This window comes from Pyrus communis, chromosome 8 (assembly GCF_041283825.1).
Source record: "Pyrus communis isolate YQ-2024b chromosome 8, ASM4128382v1, whole genome shotgun sequence".
NCBI classification, from domain to species: Eukaryota; Viridiplantae; Streptophyta; class Magnoliopsida; order Rosales; family Rosaceae; genus Pyrus; species Pyrus communis.
Window position 1 is genome coordinate 7,482,541 of NC_142572.1, and position 6,000 is coordinate 7,488,540.

Here is a 6,000-nt window from a genome sequence, read left to right on the forward strand (position 1 = left end):
ACCAGAAATTCAGCCATTCCACCACTCCCCAAACCATTCACACCATCAAACTATCCTTAGACCTTGTGCTACAACGAAGAGGAAGATAAGAGGGCCTAAACGTTCATACAATTCAAGTTTGAGTTGTTGGAATGTTTAGGTGTTTCTTTGATTTCAATGTTTAATTTCAATACTCTTTGTTTTGTACGAATGAGGAATGGAAGAGAAGAGGACCTAAACGTTCATACAATTCAAGTTCGAGTTGTTGGAATGTTTAGGTGTTTCTTTGATTCTCTTTGTTTTGTACGTATGAGGAACTAAACCCCCCTTGGCTAGGGGGGGATTCGAAATATATGTTTATGCTTGCATTTTGATTTGATTACTTCTAATTACGTTTCATAAGTTGTGGATTCAATTTGTTTAACCGTTTGATTGATAACTTATTTATGTATGTTTATTGAGAGTGCACGCTTAATTTTCATGCATGAATATGACGCTAGAATATAAGTGAGTTTCACCTAATAGTTATGAACTTATATTCACAAGTAGTGGAGGTTGCTTATAAACAATCGCGTTAAACGAATTCTTGGCATAAGTTTCATGCGTATTCCATAGTTATGAATGCCTAGTCGATGTTTATGATTTCCGTTGAACTTAATGATCTTTGTTGAATGTCTCTATCATGCGTATTCCATAGTTAGGGACTTTGATTAGGAATAATTTGGTTGTAATGCGTATTCCATTCAATCCAATGAATCTAGGGAAATCTGAAAGTTAATTTAAGCGGACCTAATTAACTTGGAGCATTGAGAATTCATGGTTTATTGAAATGCAATTGGAAATCATTTTATTATGCAAGTGTAACATGTGTGGAGATGAACCCCTTGGCTAGCATCCATTCATTCTATTTCATCAATTTCATATTTACATTCTGTTTTAATTGCAATCTGTCCATTTAATTTAGTTTCGTCAAAACCTTAATCCCCCTTTACTTTAATGTCCAATTTAGTTAGAAATCAATTTAGTTTGTGTTTATAAGTGTTTTGATTCAATTTGTTACACAAATTCGTCCAAATTCACCAAAGTGCTCAAAACTGCCCAGAAAGTGTTTTTAAGGCAGTTTTGAGTGTTTTGGGTGATGTTTGAGTCTTTTGTTTGTTTTAGTGTTTTAAAGTTTAGTTTTGCATTCTTTGAGTCTAGTATAGTGTTTTATATTGTGTTTTTACGTTTTTGAGTCAAATCCAAGTGATTAACAATCCCTCCTAATCCCCGGTCCAGAACGATCCCTACTTACATACTTACTACAATTGTCAAAAAGAGGGTTTAATTTGTGTGCGTATAAATCATGCATCAAATCGATACTCGCAAATCCCAATTAGAATGGGATAAGACAAGCTAAAAACGTTCAAGGGTAGATGCATCATTTGTCGTTGTAGCAGTAAATATGATTGCACTACCGGGATAATACACAATAGTGCAATTGTAGACGTTGGTTTAGTTCTTCCATTCATCGTTGTTAGAAATTTAGCTCTTTCCCAACGAAAGGGTACTCGAGAAATTTGTGAGGTTGGTGAAGATTTTGAACACGTTTCTCCACAGATAAGTGTCATCCAGCTTTCAAATAAAGATGATGATTGTTGACTCCAAGTCATGTATAAGATGGTTCGTTTCGAACGATTCTAATTGTTGGGAAATATAAGTGATACTCCATTATGATCAAAGTCATGGATTTCCAAAATGATCAAAGTCATCGGAAGGTGTACAACAAAGGTAAGGTGAGACAACAGTTCAGTTGTCAGAAACTTTATTCATTTTCAACAACGCAACCAAAATTAACTTTCCTAGGTCGTAAGTTAGACATCGAAATTTCAGTGAAATAAATGTTGACCAATAATTAAAATTTCAAAGTTCACGTATCACATAAATTTTACACGTATCATGTAACTCAACAAAAAATCGAACAAAATCAGAAAAGTCATCAAATAGGACATATGTCAACACTTGGCAGAAATGATTTATTTCATCTGAATATTATATTCAAAATTAAGCATTGAAAAAGTCCATAAATAGAAGCCAATTTCATTTATTTCACTTCACCAATTCACATCACACCAAAACCTTGAAGCTTTGAAACTCTAAAGCTCTCAAGCAAATCCCGAAGGATCAAGAAAGCCATCTTCGTTCTTCGTCAAATCCTCCTTCAAGATCAAGCCTCGACGACCCTTGAAGAAACTTCCCTCAACCTTCATGATCAAGCCCCCCACACCTCTTGAAGAAAGTGTTCATTGTTTATCCTCTGTTCATCCTAAGATCAAGCCTCAACGACCATTTGGATCAACGACATTAACAAATCTACACATCCGTTCTTCAAGATCAAGCCCAAAAGCCCTTGAAGATCCGTTCATCAACTGTTCATCAAGATCAAGCCCTGAAGCCTCTTGAAGATCCGTTCATCCTAAGATCAAGCCCCAACGGCCCTTGGGATTAACAACATCAACAAATCCACACAACTATTCATCCTAAGATCAAGCCCCAACGACCCTTTGGATCACCAACATCAACAAATCCACACAACTGTTCATCCTTAGATCAAGCCCCAACGACTCTTTGGATCAACAGGCCATCCACAGATCTACACTTACGAAGATAGAATCGGACGATCAAATTGTAAAAGAGATTGTAACCCTAAAATCAATACAAAATATATTTTGTACACGTGTTCTTGTTTCACGAAAATTTATGTTTACAAATTTGGCATGCCCGGTGGGACAATCTCTACCTTTCATCTCTTTCTCTGTTAAGGAATCCAAACACACCTCAAAATCCATGGCATCAAGCAAGGGACAAGCCATTCTAGCAACCACCAAGGGAAGGATTTTGAGCACTTCCGGCACGAACAGACAATCCATTGGCTCCACAACCGCTCCTTAACATGCCGCTTCGAATTTGGTGCCACTAAGGGACCAAGGGGAGCATCAAAGGTGCGAGTCTATCATCAACCTGACCTTGCTGGGGGCACCGAAGCATGCTGCTGAGGCGCACAAGATAACATCCCAAAACAGCCAACGGGGTTTTTCGTCACCACCTTGGATGTCTAAAGGAAAGTTATGTCTATTGGTTGCATAAGTCATGACCATCGGTGTTACCTCCATTGAAGAACAACTAGCTCAAATAAGTGAAGCAATTGCAAGGCTCACAAGGACCGCAGAAGAGAAAGACTTGCAAATCACCGTACTCATCAACCGATTGGAGGCGCAGCATGACAAAAAAGTTAACCGCGACCCAAAGGTTGATCCACTAAAGAGAGAAGCCGACGAAGAAGAGAAACCTTTAGTGGAGAAAGTCAAGGAGAAGCCAGACCAAGCAATGACGCTTATAGGCTATCTTTCCATACAGCATATCCAGGACATGATTGCTAACACTGTCAGAACACAGGTGGGAGGCACTTCGTAGGGTGCACTGTTGTACTCAAAGCCATACACCAAGAGGGTTGATAGCGTGCGGATGCCGACGGGTTATCAGCTGTCAAAATTCATACAGTTCGATGGGAAGGGAAACCCAAATCAACATGTCGCCCATTTTATTGAAACTTGCAACAATGCTGGGACGGAAGGAGACTACCTTGTTAAGCAGTTCGTGCGCTCGCTAAAAGGTAACACATTTGACTGGTACACCGACCTCGAGCCCGAGTCTATCAACAGTTAGGATCAGCTAGAAAGGGAATTCCTCAACCGCTTCTACAACGCTTGCCGTACTGTGACCATGCTGGAGCTGACCAGTACGGAACAGTGGAATGATGAACCTATCGTCGACTACATCAATAGATGGTGTTCATTAAGTCTGGATTGTAAAGATCGGCTTTCTGAAACCTCCGCCATTGAGATGTGCGTTCAAGGCATGCAGTGGGGACAACATTACATCCTTCAAGGCATCAAACCACGAACCTTTGAGAAGTTAGCCACCCGCGCCCATGATATGGAGTTAAGCATCGCCCATCATGGGAAAAAAGAACCAATCGCCGATTACAAGAATGACAAAGTTTTGGGGCCAAAGGTGGATAAAGTTGCGTGGAAACCCACCAAGGAAGCAATGACGATCAACACAACTCCAGTCAAAATCTTTACATGAGGTAAGGTGATTCAAACCGAAGCTTTTTGTGATCAAGAGATGCGTAGATGCACTTTGAAGGAGCTTGAGGAGAAGACTTATCCATTCCCCGACTCTGATGTGGTTGCCATGTTGAAAGACTTGCTTGACAAAAAGGTGATCAACCTACCTAAGTGCAGACGGCCGGAAGAGATGAATCGTACTGACAATCCAAGGTACTGTAAATTCCACCGCTTCATCAGACATCCGACGGAAAAGTTCTTCGTGCTAAAAGATCTCATCATGAAGCTAGCTCAGAAAGGAATCATCGAGCTAGATCTTGATGATGTGGTGAAGTCAAACTTTACTACTGTCACTTCTGGCTCTTTCGACTCAAAATCTTCACCTTAACCACTGGGGGCATGCTCTAAAACCATGTCAGTCAAGTCAAGTGAAGTTGAAGGATGGACTCATGTCACTCCAAAGAAAATGCACAAGAAGCATATGTCTCATCCACAAGTTCACCAATCGGAAAGGGAGCAAAGCAGCTCTCGTCAACCTCCAAAGCTACATGAAAGTGTTGAGGATGATGAAATTGTGACACGAAGATCGTTTGTTGCCATCACGATGCGCGATTTCTTCCCCAAAGACTTCTTCAATCACTTGGTCAAGACTCTGTGCTATGAAGATTGCAAGGAATGCCTCTCCAAGTTCGTTTGACAAATTCACAAAGCTCCTCGTTCGCACGAGCCTAAAAGGCAACAACAAATGCTCCTTGCCTGCACGAGCTGAAACTGCAAACGGCACCAAAAGCTCATTGCTTGCACGAGTTGAAACTGTAAATAGCACCAAATGATTCTCGCCTGTATGAGCTAAACCTGCAAACGGCACCAAAAGCTCATTGTCCTCACGAGCGTAAAAGGTGACAACAAACGCTCCTGGCCCGCAAAAGCATAAACTGTGTACGGCAAAATCATCATCAAAATCACCATTAAAACCGTCAAAAGCAAACCATCGCTCATTTGAACTACGTTATGACTTGATCTCTTCTTTGGAAGGGTACGTAGACAGCTCAAACATTCAACTTCGAGTTCAGTCAAAATAAAAAAAATAAGGGTTTTATTAAAGGTTTGACTAATTAAAGTCAATTTTATTACAAGGGCAACAATTTCTTCGTACGACCCAAAAAAATATATATATATATATATATATATATATATATATTAAAGTGGGGTCTTTCCCTACTTTAAATGCCGTCCCCAGACCAAAGTGGATGGAATCAGTCCTAAATCCAGTTGGTGCAGCAATCAGGACAAATCCTTTTATTGGGCCTGAGTTTGTGAGGCAGCTTGTTAAACTTCAAACAAGAATCGATTACCTTTCCAAGGTCCAAAACCCGGCCTAGGCCTAATCCTGGGTCAAGTCCAACGTCCAGGCCCATCACAGCGGTGCCAGAGGAAGCTTCTGAGAGTGGGTGTGCAGAGAGATTTACACTCTCTCTTACATAGCAAGGAAACTGGACCTCAACGACTCAAAGCATGTCATCCGACGAGCTACCGACCTCGACTTCTCCATAATCGGCATCGGTGAGGTGTGCAAAGCTGTGATTTGCATAAAAATCACTGCCACAAGATCTGGGTTTCTATTCAATCGGAGCAGGCCCACCGGTGCTCTTTCTCCATGGATTCCTGGAGCTCTGGTACTCCTGGTGCTGCGAACTTCTATCTCCACAACCTATCTTTTTCCTTCTCCTCTCTGCTATCTCCGCAGACTGCAGCAAGTAAGGGTAGGCTTTCTTGTTTCGCTTGCTATCACGGTCATCATTAACATCGTTGCTACCCATCCCCAAACCACCGGAACATGCCCCGAGACCTCTTGCGTGCACCACAATCGAATTGGGCTTTGACCTGCGGATCCAGTAATGGCAGACATTCC

General features: G+C 41.1%; 1 pseudogene; it reads left to right on the forward strand.

The window, feature by feature from the left end:
* The first annotated feature begins 3,876 nt into the window (after window positions 1–3,876).
* LOC148694691 (uncharacterized) lies at window positions 3,877–4,785 on the forward strand (annotated as a pseudogene).
* The last annotated feature ends 1,215 nt before the right edge of the window (window positions 4,786–6,000 follow it).